Raw genomic sequence first — 15,758 nt, 5'->3', positions numbered from 1 at the left:
CAGCTCCAATATTTTAACTCCCTCATGGGCATCACTGAATAGCAGGCACATCCTGATTTAACCACACAATCTGGCTTTAACCACACCATTACTCCCAGACTCGATCACAGACCTTCCTGAACAGCAGGCCCACTGCCCCTAGCTAGCTACTGCTTCTAGATTCAATTCTCATATTTTTCACAGAAACAGTAGATGTGTCCATGAACTCATATTTCTTTTTTTAAGTTAGTTTTCACCATTCATTTCCATAAGTTTAAAATTTTCTTCCCCTCCCTTTCCTCCCCCCTTCCCAAGACAGCATGCAATATGATATAGGCTCTATGTATACATTCCTACAAAACATATTTTCACATTAGTCATATTGTATAGAAGAATTAAAACAAAAGGGAGGAACCATGAGAAAGAAAAAACAAAATAAGACAAAACAAAGAAAGAAAGTAGTCTGTTTCACTTTGCGTTCAAACTCCATAGTTCTTTCTCTGGATGCGGATGGCATTTTCCATCATGAGTCTTTTGGAATTGTTTTAGGTCTTTGCATTGCTGAGAAGAGCTAAATCTATCAAAGTCAGTCATCACGCACTGTGGCTGTTACTATGTACAATATTCTCCTGATTCTGCCCACTTCACTCAGAATCAGTTCATATAAGTCTTTTTCAAGGTTTTCTGAAGTCTGCCAGCTCACCATTTCTTATAGCACAATATACTGTATTTCATTACATTCATATACCTCAACTTGTTCAGCCATTTCCTCATTGATGGGCATCCCCTCAATTTCCAGTTCTTAGCCACCACAAAAAGAGCTGCTATAAATATTTTTGTACGTGTGGGTCTTTTTCCCATTTTTATGATCTCTTTGGTATATAGCCCTAGAAGTGGTTTTTCTTGGTCAAAGAGTACACACATTTTTATAGCCCTTTAGGCATACATGAACTCATATTACCCACAGAAAAAGCAGGTATGTCCATGCACTCAATCACAACCATATCCACCTAATTTCAGACAGGACCACAATATCCAGCTAATCAGAAAGCAGCACCACCAGGATGCCTGAGCAGGATGTAGACCCCAAAACACAGAAGAGACTTTCCCTACATAGGCACCTGCACAGTAGTAGCCAAAACTGTCTTTTATGTGAACTTGTGATGTAGAGAGGCTTATTGTAATGCCATTTTCATACATATACATGTCCCCCCAAAGCGGGTTTTTCCTTGTGCATTGTGGATAATCACATGAGAAGTTCCACCGAGTCTGGGATCCCTCCCTTATTATTTAATCCCTTGACAAACCCCTCCTGACTTTTTAATATTTATAATTTCTGTTGTGCAATCAGCATCTTTACAATATAAAATTGCCTGTCTTGTCTTACTGAAGTTGCTAGTTCCTCTTGGAACTCAGTCTGCCGGAGACTGTAATTCTCAGTAAACACCTTTGATTAGATTGGGGATAGTCTGAGTCTGTGAATTCTTTTGAGATGACCTCCATAACACACCATAAAACTGCAACATGAGGGTGTCTGAGGTTTCGAACTCAGGTCCCCCTGACTTCAGGCCCAGCACTCTGTCCACAGTGCCACCCAACTTATGGTTTGACTGGGTGTTAAAGTGCTCTTTTCAGCTAGAATCCTCCTGTGCTGTTTTAGCAAGGGCAAAGGCTCTTAGCTTAGAATTAATAGAGAAGCCTCTCCTCTTTGAGTCTCTCACCTTGCCTCTGAAGTTTGTCACTCCCAGGAAGGAGATGAGAGAGGCTTAGCCTCTCCTGTTCACCCATTTTTTTCTGGTTCAAAGTAGAGTCCCTCAGTGAGAAACTACATTTTTGTTTATGGTGATCAGTTATACTTCCCAGAATCTCATTTGGGTCCTATGCTGATGAGCATGGGGACAAAGATATGAAGTTAATCTGTGCCTGAATGGCAAATTCAGTATCAGTTCCAGTCTTTTCATTTGTAGTTGAGTTATTTAAGCCTCACATCCTTTTCTAAGGTATGGGGTGCTTTCTTTACATCTGATAGAGCTTCCCCTTTACATTTCAATATCTCTGCCTTTTGTCCCTCCCAACTTTCAACTTTGCTGAAGTCCAGGTGGCACAGTGGATAGAGCACTGGGTCTGGAGTCAAGGAGAACTGAGTTTGAAACCTCAGATACACTGAGATGCGTATTAACTGTGTGACCCTGGGCAAGTCACCTAACCTTTGTCTGCCTCAGTTTCCTCAACTATAAAATGTAAAAATAGCACCTATTTCTCAGTTGTATGAGGATTAAATGAGATAATATTTGTAAAGTGCTTAGCATAGGGCCTGGTTCATAGTATGTATTTAATAAATGTTTTATATATAATAATATATTATATACAGTACAGTAATATACCTAACACATGTTTTATATGTATGTTACACACTTGTTACATATGCATATATGTATCTATTATATAGAGAGAAATGTGTATGCATGTGTTTGTATATAAGTACACATAAGTATCTACATAGAAATATATTTATGTATTTATATAGAGAGACATATGTATACTTTTGTCTCTTTTTAGTTTAATAAATGCTTCCTTTCTTCCTGTTCTCTTAGATACACTGTTAGACAAGATTGACATTGTCCCAATTCTGATTTGGACCACAGTTCCCTTAAGGGGACTTGGGCAGTCAGGTGGTGCAGTGGATAGAGTGCTGGACCTAGAATCAAGAAGACCTGAGTTCAAATCCCACTTCAGGCACTTATAAGCTGTGTGAACCTGGGCAAATCACTTAAACCTGTTTGCCTCAGTTTCTCCATCTGCCAAATGAGTTGGAGAAGGACATGGCAAACCACTCCAGTATCTTTGCCAAGAAAACCCCAAATGGGTTCACAAAGAGTCAGACATGACTGAAATGGCTAAAAAAAAAACAAACCACCCCTTAAGGGAAAGGTTTATATACCTTCACTGGATGGCTGGATGGAATAATACCAAAATGCTTTTGTGATACCTACTGAGGTAATCTTTTACAAGGTATAAGAGGAGGCAGAGAAATGAGAGAAATGTGTGATGTGAGGGATAGAGGTGACTTAACTGGGAGGTGTATGTAGGAGCTAAATATTAACAGCATGTTAATTCCTATGGGGAATTATGGGTTCAGACCTTCCTTTTATGGCATCATAAAAATATGGGTAATCCCTCTTCTGTGGCCCTCCACATTGTAACATTTCCCTCCTGTGGTTGTTGTGAGGAAAGTGCTTTGCCAATCTTAAAGCTCAGTATAAATGTGGACATTTGTGAGGTTTTTATGGTTTTATTTCAGAAGCCATTCCACAATCTGTTTACCTGTTTACCTTCTGTTACTGTCAGGAAATAAAGGGCCCTCACAGAAAAATGAAGCAAGTCGTTCAAAACCAAAACCAGGAGGCCCCACCATGTGGCTAAACAGGAGATAGCTGAGGGCACCAATAGGGAAGGAAAAGAAAAAAGTACCGAGGCAACCGACCAGAGGTGAACTTTAGGGCTGGGATGAACGCTTCCAAACTAAGACAGTTGTCCCAATCATACCTTCATCCTATACCCTCAAATTCTGAGCCTGATACTGGCACCTCCACAGCACATCTTGCAAGGAGAGGGAAAAAGGTACAATTCATGAATATTATGAGGAAATCTCAGTATAATGCTCTTTAGGCCAATAGGAGGAGAGAATTAATGATGGTCATGACGTCACAAGATAAGGTGATTGCTCCCAAGTCTTAATGGATGGTTACATTAAGTTCTTGATGAAATTACTTATCTGCACTTCAGGGAAGCTCATCCATCTGGAATAGGGTGAAAGGAGGGAATTCAAGGTAGCTCTAACAATAGAGCAACTATACTATCTCTTATCTAATTTCTTTTTCTGATCATAATCTTCTGTCATTCCATTTTTTCTTTTGTCTTTGGACATCTCACCTAGTCTTTTGACCTCATTGTGACCCCTGAATTGGCTAAGCTCTCCTTTCCCTCTCTGGACTGCTTGGTGAACTAATTCAACACTCTACTCTCTGATCCTTTAGTATACTTCTGGCCATATTCTATTACTAGATCATGCATGGTTAGACACCACCCACCATTGCCTCCTTCCCTCCTATTCACATGCTGCTGTATGTGGATGGAGGAAACCAAAGTGCTGACTGAGTCTGCTGCAAATTTATGTCATCACACATCAACTGGACTCCCATTGCATCAAGGCAACATTCCCTTGCTCTCTAATACATTCAGGATCCCTCTCTTCACAGTGGCTCCTCCAAACCTTAAATATCTCCTCCAGCTTCCCAGACAAACCATCCCCTCCCCGCAACTGAGGATCTCCTTTCATACTTCACTGAAAAAACTGAGCCTATTCACAGAGCGTTCTCTTGTCCCCTCCTCCTCATCTTACATCACATCATACATCTTCAGCCACTATCTCCTCCTTCACTTCAGTCTTTGATGAAGAGGTAGCCTTTCTCCTTGCCATGATAGACCCCTATACATGCACCCTTATTCCAGGAGGGTGAGAGTAAATGTTTAACAATCAGCTCTTTTTTAAAAAAAATGTACACAGGATATAGGTTTAAGTTTAATCTGAAACATTAACATTCTGTCATGTTCTTAAGTCAAGGAAATCAAAATAATAAATCAAACTCTGATTTACCATTTTCCAAGGTAAAAATGCTCACATTGAAAATCTAGCAATAGGCTCTAAAAGAGAGCTGGCAAGAGCTATCTTCTTCACTTCCTTGGATTTTTATTCCATCCCCTTTTATCTTTTCCAGCATATTGCCTCCAATTTCATTCTCTCTCTCTCTCTCTCTCTCTCTCTCTCTCTCTCTCTCTCTCTCTCTCTCTTCCCTCTTCCTCTCCCTCCCTTCCTCTCTCTTTTTCTCTCTTCCTAGTTTCTCATCCATGTTATGCCTAATGATGAGTGTCCCTAAAACTCTGTCTTGGGACCTCTTCTCTTTTCCTTCTATACTATCTCTCTTAGTGATCTCATCAGCTCTTATGGATTTACTCATCATCTTTATGCAGATGATTTCCATATTGATATATCCAGCCTCCATCTCTCTCCTGGGCTACAATCCTACATCACCAACTGCCTTTTGGATATCTCAAACTAAATGTCCCATAGGCATCTAAAGCTTAATAAGTTTAAAAGAGAAGCCATTATCTTCACTTCCTATACCCTCCTCTTTTCTCATCTTCCATATTACCATCAAGGGCATTCCACCATCATCTTGGTCCCCCATCGTCACAACATCAGCATTAAACTCAACATCTTACCGTCACTCACCTCAAATATCCAATCTGTTGTCAAATCTTGTCATTTCTACCTCCACAACAGCTCTTTATACATTTCCTTCTCTCCATGCACATAACCATCATTCCAGTTCAGACCCCCATCAATTCAATCCTAGGCTGTTGCAATAACTTTCTAATTGACCTCTCAGTCCCAAGTCTCTTCACACTTCAATCCCTCCTCCACTCAGCTGCTGAGGTGATTTTTCTATAACATAGGTCTGACCATGTGTTCTTCTACTTAATGAGTTTCAGTGGTTCTCTGTTACCTGTAAGATCAAATATAGACTTCTCTGTTTGGCAGGCAAACAATGGCCATTTTCTACCTTTCTAGACCCCTTAGACTGCACTCTGAAAGTGGGATTCCAATGGGCCCCTGCCTAAGGGCTCCTCTGGACCCTCCTAGCTTTAGAGTCAGTATCAATAGTAACTATTGCTAGTTCCCACCCAGCCTGATGTCTTCCTTTTTCTTGACCTCATTAAAGGAGCCATGCCCTGGCTCTTTCTTAAACAGGACTATTCAATGAATGGGCCTTGCCTCACCCTAAGTGAGCCCCTGCAAAGACCTTGGTCTAAAGGGTCCAAGGTCTCCCATTGCATCCTGGGCCATCTCCAGTCATCCTGAGGAATATCAGGTCACTGGATTCAAATGGCTCTGGAGGAGAAGTGAGGCTGGTGACCTGCACAGCCCTCCCTCCCTCAAAACAAAGTCAAGTACAAGTTGTGTCATCATTTCTCTGATGGCATGGTCTTCTTTGGCAACGAAGGACAAACACAGTCCTTATGTTTTATTCCTGTTTTAGCTTCACTAAACTACTTGACCTTCTCCATACATGTTATTCCATTTCCTGTCTCTGGATCTTGGTATGACTGTCCCCCATGCCTAGAATGCTCTCCTTCACCTCTGTTTCTAAGATTCCCTGGCTTACTTGAAGACTCAGTTCAAGATTCTCACAATTTGCTGGAGGCCTTTCCCCGTCCCTTCACTGCTAGCACTTTCTCTTGAGAGACCACCTTCTATCTACTCTGCATATATTTTGTATCAGTCTATGTACATCTTACCTATGTGTTGTCTCTCCAATTAGAATATAAGCTACCTAAAAGCAGGGACTGTTCTTATCTTTCTGTGTGGCAGCATTTACCACAGTCCTTGGTACATACTTAGTAAATGCTTATTGAGCGATTGAAGCAGGAAGGGAAAGTGTCCTGCTCAGGGGGAATCTGATTGGTTTTCTACCCCTCAACACAGACAGAGAGAAACCAATCAACTCAAAAAAGGAAATTTCTAGTCTAAAGTAGAAGATGCCAGATAGGAAGAATTCCAGAGAAGGGAGGAGAGGGGAAGAAGAGATCAAAGGAACAAATTAGATAAACAAAACATAAAAGTATTTGAACCTAGTAGCAAAGTGTTTGATAGACTCAGAACCCCAAAAGATTGGAAGAAAAATCCTGATTTAATGAGAACTTCGGAGCAAACTAGAAAGTAGTTTGGCATGTCTTCCTGGCTGTGGGGCAAATTCTCTACGCACTCCTCCACAAATACGATAACATAAATATAAAAGAACAAGAGCCAAGCCCTAGTAGATAAGTCAAATGATAAGAACGAAGAATTTTCAAAAGAAAAAAGGCAACAATCAATCAGTCAGTAAACATTAATGAAGGGCAGAATATGTGTCAAACACTACGAACAGACTGCAGTAACTGACTTTAATAGACTTAGCCCTTCTCAGTAATTCAAGGACCTAAAACGATTCCAAAGGACTCATGATGGAAAATGCACATCCAGAGAGAGAACTATGGAGTCTAAATGTAGAGCAAAGCAGCCTGTTTTCTTTTGTGTTTTGTTTTTTCTTTCTCATGGTTTCTCCCATTTGTTATAATTCTTCTACACAATATGACTAATATGAAAATACGTTTAATAGGAATGTATATGTAGAGCCTATATTGGATGGCATGCCGTCTTTGGGGAATGAGGGGGAGAAAATGTAAACTTATGGAAGTGAATGTTGAAAATAAAAAAGAAATAAATTAACTTTAAAAAAAAAATCTGTGCTAAGAATTAGATTTTTTTTTTTTAAAAAAAAGGCAAAAGACAGTCCCTGTCCTCAAAAATCTAATAATCTAATGGGGGAGACAACATGCAAAAAATACAAAATAATCTATATACAGGATAAATAAGAAATGACAAATGATAGAGGGGGTAGTCTGTTGGAGGAGACAGGATGAATGGGAGTGCTTGAACAAGTAAAGGGATTAGCTTTGGGAAGGTGTAAGACCACCTCATCATGTGAGACAGGGATGAAGGAGCAGATAGTGGCAGAAGGCACCTGAGTGATAAATGAGGAAGAGGGAAAAGGAGGGAGCTCATGGTGAATGGTCTCAATGTTTGTTCTGTAAAATATGCAGCAAACATTCCCTAATTGATACATGGTCAAAGGATATGAACAGAAAGTTTCCAGAAGAAGTAATCAAAGCTATCAATAGGCATATGAAAAAGTGTTTTAAAGCACTAATAATTAGAGAAATGTACATTAAAACAGGCACTCATGCTTATCAGATTAGCTTACATGACAGAAAAGGAAAATAACAAACACTGGAGGCAATGTGAAAAACAGAAACACCAATGCACTGTTGGTAGAGTTGTAAACTGACTCATACATTCTAGAGAACAATTTAGAACAATGCCCAAAGGTCTGTAAAAGTCGGCGTACTCTTTGATCCAACAGTACTACCACTAGGTCTGTATCCCAAAGAAATCAAAGGAAAAGGAAAAGGACCTTGTACACATGATACAACAATGTGCACATGTACACATTGAACATGTACAATAATGCTTATTGAACATGTACAATAATATTTATAGTAGCTCTTTTTGTGGTGGCAAAGAATTGGAGTTTGAAGGGACACCCATCAGTTTGGGGATGTGAACAAGTTGTTGTACATGATTGTGATAGAATATTATTGTGCTATAAGAAATGATGAGGGGGATGGTTTCAGAAGCATGAAAAGACTTATATGAACTGAAGCAAAATGAAATGAACAGAACCAAGAGAACATTGTACACAGTAACAGCACTATTATAAAGATAATTGACTGTGAAAGACTTAGCTGCTCATAAATGCAAAGATCCAAGATAATTATCTTGATCCAGAAGACATGGTGGAAAATGCTATCCACTTCTAGAGAGAGAACTGATAAACTCTAAGTACAGATTGAAGCATTTTTATTTTTCACTTTCCTTATTTTTCATGCTTTCCCCTCACATGACTAGTATAGAAGTATGTTTTATATTACTTTCACATGTAAAATGGGTACCATATTGCTTGCCTTTTCCATGAGTAGATGAGGGTCTGGAGAGAGGGAGAGAATTTGGAACCCAAAATTTAAAAATGAACATTAAAAATAAATAATTTTTTAAAAAAGAAAAAATATATGAGGTAAGATTCTCAGATGAAAAAGGAGGGGGACGAAAGGTTGAGGAGAGATGAAAAGGTTTTGAAGAGCTGCTGTGGAGAATGGGATAATGAGTCAATAAGGAGGTGTAGAAGGATGAACTAGTGGTAGTAGGTAGTTGTACTTAGGTACTTAGGTGACATAAATTTGTAGTGGATCCAGTCAGGACAGAACTAAATCTCCAACTCAGTTCAACAGTACATGTGTAAGTGTGAGGGCAACAAGTAGTGGAAGTGATCCAAGATTAAGGCTTAGCTGGGCATAATCAGTGATATGATAAGGAGAATAGGGATTCAAGAGAGTGTAGAGTTGAATTGGTTAGTAAAGGTGGTGAGAAGAGGAGTGAGTGGTTAGTGCTGAGAAAAATGACCTAGTTGAAAATTGAGGGGTCAAGAGGTTGAAGGTCATAGTGTGGGTGAAGGAGGGAGAGATGAAAAGTCCATAGATTTGATCAAATAGGATTTCAGAATGCTTGATCATGGAATGTTGTGGGTAAGGGCAAGATGAAGAGTATAGCCCCATCGGGGGTGGGAAAGTGGCTCTTGGGAGGTGAATAAGTTGAGGAACTGAGTGGTTAGGATGTTTGAGGGAAAATCAGCATGTATGTTAAAGTCTCCTAGTGTGAGGGCAGAGTTGAGGAGGAGAGAAAAATTGTAAGCCAGATATTAAGTTCATTGAGGAAGAAAGGGGGTCTGTAGAGAGCAACTATTAGGATTTTAATTGGGTGATAGGTATGAATAGCATGAACCTCAAAGAAAGAGACATTTTTGAGTAATGGAGGAAGGGGAAGAAACTAGAAGTTGTAATAAGGAACAAGGAATATTCCATCTCTCCCATCTTGACCAAGTAAGCTGAGGAGAATGAGTAAAGATGCAGCCAGTACTGGCAAGAATGACCAGAGAGGTCAAGATGAAACTTCTGGGTGAAAGAATTGAGAGGGATAGGAATGGAGAATCTGGTGATGAGAAGTGAGGAGTAGGACTTTGGATGATCATCTACAGGAGTTCAGAGTTACTAGAATGTGAAGGATATGACAAATGTGAGAGAGTTCATCATTGAGTGGAGAGTGCCACTCCTCTACCATAAAAGGACAGGTACAGAAGGAGACGGGAGACTTTAAGTCAAAGAGATGGCTGTTCTTTGAGCTGTTGGTTCTTTCTATCCTACTTGGGAGATTGGGCTGGCAACAGGAGGTAGAAGATGCATTGTGCTATCATCAAATTATATGAAAACATGCTCTAAGTCACTCTGAAGAAAAGAAATGCAAATTTAAAACAAGTGAGATTTCACTTTATGCTCATCAAATTGCCAAAGATGGTGAAGACAGGCAATGTTGGAAGATCCTGTTGGAAAATAATTCCTCTCGCCCTTGCCTTATTCCAAGCTACCAATCCAGACCCACTGGGTACCAGATGATTCAAGGAGTGGATGCCCCAGATAATTCTTTTCTTTGACTCATTCCACCTCCCACCCATATCTCGCTAGGCGTAGTGAAACGGATTCTGAGAAGTTCTCCCTATTGCCCCAGCCGACTCAACCCAGCAACCTTCTGGCCAAAACTTCTTCCCATTTCCTCCTCTTGGCTGGATGCCAATTCTCCATCCCCAGCCCTCCTTAAGAGAGGGCCCAGAGCCCTTGCTCTGTTCTTACTAAACTCAGGCCTACTTCCTCCTTTCCAACTATTCCAGGCCTATGTCCTTCTCATCCCCCTACCTATGAAGTAGACATGGTTTCTCACACTGTTTCAATAATAGAGGAGTCACTAACTCTATTTAGATGGATGTCCACTGGGCCTTACCATCAGCCCAGCAGCTGGACACTCTTATGTATGCTGTCTCCCCAAATTAGAATGTAAGTTCCTTGTCAGCAGAGACTATCTCACTTTTCTATTTTTATCTCCAGTGCTTAGCACATTGATATATGTATGCCTATCAAATTAGGCTTTTAAAAAATTTTTATCCATCCATCCATTCATTCCTAGGTTCACTGATACATAATTTGTGGAGCTATGAATTAATTCAATCATTCTGAAAATCGCTTCGATATTATGCAAAACAAACAAAAAAGACACCACTAAACAATTCATAGGACTTTTGGTCATAATGGCTACTTAAACGTAGCTCTTACACACTTACTCCAGCAAAACCCTAAAAATAACACCAGACTAATAATGATCAAAAGAAAGGAGAAACTCCCATTAAGCAAATTTCTCCACCCCAGAATTACGCCCAAAGTCAGTCAGAAGCTCACTGGCAATACCTGACAAGCCTGCCAAAAGAACAAACAGGAAAAACAGCCTCAGAGTGGGCAAAGAAGACAAAGGCCTCTCTTTCTCCAGAAATAATAGTGGCTGATAGGATTTTGTTTCTACAGATAGCCAGAACATGAGACTAGAAAAAGAAAAGCCTTCTGGTTTCAGAAATCCACAGTGAGGATCTTGAGAAGTCTAGAGCAGCAGTGAGGAGGGGAGGGAAGTGGAGTAGTCGTATGGGGAAACAGTAGGCCCAGGGTTCTGAAATCCCTATTGGAGAAAATGTCATATTTTGAAGTAAATATCTTTTTTGTAAAAGCTACTTCCTGCTGAGTGGTTAAATGGAACAGGGGCACTAGTCACTATTTCCTAACAATGGTGGTGGTGGTGGTAGGGGCCATAGCTGCTAGGTGCAAAGGTGCAAAAACCTTTGGCCTTGAGGCCACTTGTGGCCCTCTAGATCCTCAAGTGCAGGCAGCCCTTTGACTGAATCCCTTTAGCGAACAAATCCCTTTAGTGAAAGGATTTGTTCTGTAAAACATTTCTGAGGCCTTTGGACTGAGTCGAAGCTGAATGTTCCCCACCCTTGTGCTACAGGTTTAAGCAGCAGAGAAGAGCCAAGTTCCCAGATTCTCAGGGTTATTGCATGGAATGCTAAGAGATATATCCAATCTGGCTACAGAAGAGAAAAACAAGACATACATGGTCCACTTATATTTGTATAGAGAGCTTTAAAGTTTACAAAGTACCATCCTCAATGGGTACTGGAATTGAAGAAGAAAGGGGGAGCAGGCTGAATTTGGAGCTTAAATGGAGGAAGTGACAAGAGGAAATTCTGTTCTGGATATAATTTCTCATTAATTGGAAGAAACTGGCTCCTGGGGTGAAAATGACGGGAACATTTGGAGGAAACAATCATTCCATTTAAGACATGTTACAGGAGAGGAACCTGGGTATAGTCAGACATGCACCCTAGGTTCTGAGAAAGATTTCAAGAGGTTTACAAGAAAGCTAGGTAGGTTCCCATGGACTAAAAATACCTTAAAGGAAGTCAGCTCAGGAGGGATAGGAGATAATTCAAGAATGGAATTCTGAAGACACAAAGAGAAATAATTCCATTTGGGGAGGAAAAATGGGATTTGCTGAAAGAGATGAATATGGATACACAGGGAACTCACCAATCAACTTAAATTTTAAAAAGAAGTATATACATGTATAGCCTATATCAGATTGCATACTGTCTTGGGGAGTGGGGGAGGGGAGGGAGGGAGAAAAAAATTTGGAACCCCAAATCTTATAAAAGTGAATGCTGAAAACAAAAATAAATAAATAAATAAGTTTAAATAAATTTTTAAAAAGGGAATGTACAGGAAATGAAACTAAGGCAAGGTAACAGAAGATGAATATGTCTGTGGCATAATCCTGTAAAAATAGTGTCAAGAATGCTAAAGTTCAGAATGAACTGAGGTTGTTAAGGGAAGCTTAAAAAAATCAATAACAAGTTTGAAAGTTAAATTGGAAAAAACCAAAGATGTGTTTGAGCTTTTGCTTAGGGTGGAGAGAATGATGATAATTGACAATAGACAGAGGCCAGAGGGGTTCAGTTCATTTTGTTTTTCTTTCCTCTGCATAGGGGAATGACATCAGCACTGCAAATGACAGATAAAAAGTGATTAGTATTGAGTTGATAGATAAGATAAATGAGGAGATGCTGAAGAGCAATAGTAATTGCCCTTGAATTCCAGTTCCTTGACACACATGCTGGGTACTGAAAGAACTGGCAGACAGTCAAGAACCACTGTCAGTGATATCTGAGAGATGATGGAAAATAGGAGAGGTTCCACAAGACTGATGAAGAACAAACGTCCCAACTAAAAAAAAAGTGGGGTTAAAGAACAGAGTGAGAGTAAATCTAAGACAGAATGGAATGGGATCATTTGAACAGGAAGGGAGGTTAGCCTTGGTAAGCAGTGAGATCACTTCATCATGTAAGATAGGAGTGAAGGAGAGACTGGCAGAAGATACCTGAGTGACAGCAGAAGAGTAAGACAGGAAAAGAGGGAGCTCATGGGGAATGGCCTAATTTTTTTCTGTAAAATATGAGACAAGGTTATTTGCTGAAAGAATGAAGGTAGTTGAAATGGGGAATAAGAAGCATCTTAATTCCCCTGCCTTGACTAGTGAGCCTAGGAGAATGAGTAAAGGTGCAACCAATAGTAGAAAGGGTGCCCAAGAAGGCTGTGTCATCAGGAGAAAGCCAGGTTTCAGTGGGAGTGGGAGAAGAATAGATTTAAGATTGATTCCACCAATGTAAAATGAGGAAAGCATAAATAGACAGCAGTTAATCTGAAAAGAATTTGAATGATTTAAAGAGCACTATGAGTCAGCATATCATATATGGCACACCAAAATAATAATGCAATCTCAGATTACATAAGGAGGGGTCAAAGCTTCCCAGAATAGGACTCCTGGTAATAATCTCCCTCTCCTCTGACCTTATCAGACCTTAACTGGAGTATTGTGTTCAGTTCTGGACTGAACTTGTTTAAAAAGGACATTGACAAGCTGGACGTTGTCCAGAACATGGCAAACAGGAGGCCCTTGATTTCACCCATCTGGCTGAAGACTGGTTGAAGGAAGGGGATTTGTTTGGCCTACAGAAAAGAAGACTCAGAGAGGGCATAATAGGTATGTTCGAGTATTGGAAGGACTGTGAAATGGAAGTGAAATTAGACTTACTCTCTTTGACCCCAGAGGACAGAACTAGAAATGTTTGCCAGAAATTTGAGAAGAGGCCAATTTAGACTTCATGTAAAAAAAACTTAAATTAGTACTTAACAGCTACCCCAGAGTAGAATGGATTGCCTTGAGATGGGGTAGATTACTCCCTCCTTGGAAGGCTTAAAGCAGAGGCTTGACAAACACTCGTGAGGTATGTTATAGTGGGGATTCCTTCATGTATGAGTCATGGTATATCATCTCTGGGGTCCCTTCTAACTCCTACATTTTGTGACTCTATGAAATTCAACTGAATGGGTGGAGGATTAGTTACTAAAGTAAGACTGTAAACATTTATTAACTTCCTGTTTTAATTAACCATTTTGCTAACTAGATGCTAAGTTCAGTTGTTTTATTCTAAGTTTTACTCCCCTGGGGCCAAACTCCAGGTGCAGTATCCTAATTATGACTCTAAACATAAACAGTCCTAGAATAGAGAAACATAGTCCATCCAACTAACATAGCTTAATGGAAATGTGCCTGGAGAACAACAAAATTGTTTTAATTCTATGGTCAACAATCAACCTCCTTATTTTTCTGTAATTTACTCTACTGTGTGCATCTAACCACCAGCAGACCTGTTTGAATGACCAGAAATGGTGGTAATACCAGTTCTGCCTTCTACTTAATAAATGGGTATCTTGGCTCATAAATGAATCTCCTGTGAATTTGAATATTATGAATTACTTCCTTAGAACCTGACCACCTGTGGGTGAGCAGATAAGATGAAGCTCCTAAACTTACACAGCTTACCAGAAGTGATACTGCCAGGATGAAGTAATTCTTGGAAGACCATTTTCTCTCTCCTCCTTTCCCTTCCCCTCTCCCCATCTCCATTTCCACACTCTTTTCTTCTTTTCTTTCCCCTATCTCCATTTATCTCTCCTTCCCTCCTCTCCTTTCCTCTCTTTCCTCCCTTTCACTCTACAACCCAAACTTAACCCATCTTTCAACTACAGAAGGTGTCATTATACTATTTTTTATTTCTTAAAAACTAAAACACATATATAGAGTTTTTGCTAGCAGTGTCTAGTGTTGAAAAAGAAATAGAGTCTCAAATTTATATTTAACCCACAATCCTGGGAAGTTATCCTCTGCCACAAGAGACTCTGGCTCTCTACTCACGAAGACAGGGTTTATTTCTGGGGAAGGTTGGCCCCAAAGAAGAGAATTATGTTTTTTTATTTTCCACTTTCTGAATCATTATGCCTCCACCCTAGAATCCCAGGGAAAAATCTCTTAATCACAACTTAAATCTGGCTCACATCTAGTGTTTCCTCCAGTGCCCTTCTAGAAAGTTACTCAATGTGCATAGTGGTAGATATCAGGTATAGGACAGCTATTTATTGCCTCCTACATGACAAATGGCCATTTACAAATACTTAAGACATGAACCCCATAATTCATAACTTTTATCATCCTTTTCTGGGAAGGAAAGAATCCTGGCAGGCTTGTGGGACTACTGAACATATTTCATTTTCACTTTAGTTTGTGCTGCTGAGCAGCAAATCACTCAAGACATATGTGTTCTAGGTAGTCAGGCATGCATAGCTTATCTTCCTGGCAGTGATTACCTCTTACTCCAGGGAGTAACTGTAGCCATTATTTCCCACTGGATAACAAGCATCTAGATTTTTCAACGACTCCTGACTTCTTGAGCTTACAAGATTAGCTACCAAGGCTGAAAATACCTATCTGTATAGAATTGCTGGTCAGTCACCTATGCGCAGGGGAAGAAACATAAAGCAGAAGAGGCAGTTAGGGACTTCAGATCTCTGGCTTACCAGAACAAGCACATATTCTTTCTGTTAATATCAGTGTAACCCTGAAGCTGCTACTGGAAATAAAGGATGGAAATCCCTATGAGAAGGTCTGGTATATGTGCAGAACTCATTAGTTTGCTTGGCTGATGCAATCTCTTCACATGGAGGAGGGTGAGGACATGGCTTCCAGGAGAACTGGTTAATGAGAGTGCCTTGGGCATACATAGACTTTTGTA

The sequence above is a fragment of the Notamacropus eugenii genome, chromosome 2, assembly GCF_028372415.1.
Source record: "Notamacropus eugenii isolate mMacEug1 chromosome 2, mMacEug1.pri_v2, whole genome shotgun sequence".
Taxonomy (NCBI): domain Eukaryota; kingdom Metazoa; phylum Chordata; class Mammalia; order Diprotodontia; family Macropodidae; genus Notamacropus; species Notamacropus eugenii.
Note: the sequence above shows the minus strand (reverse complement) of the source record.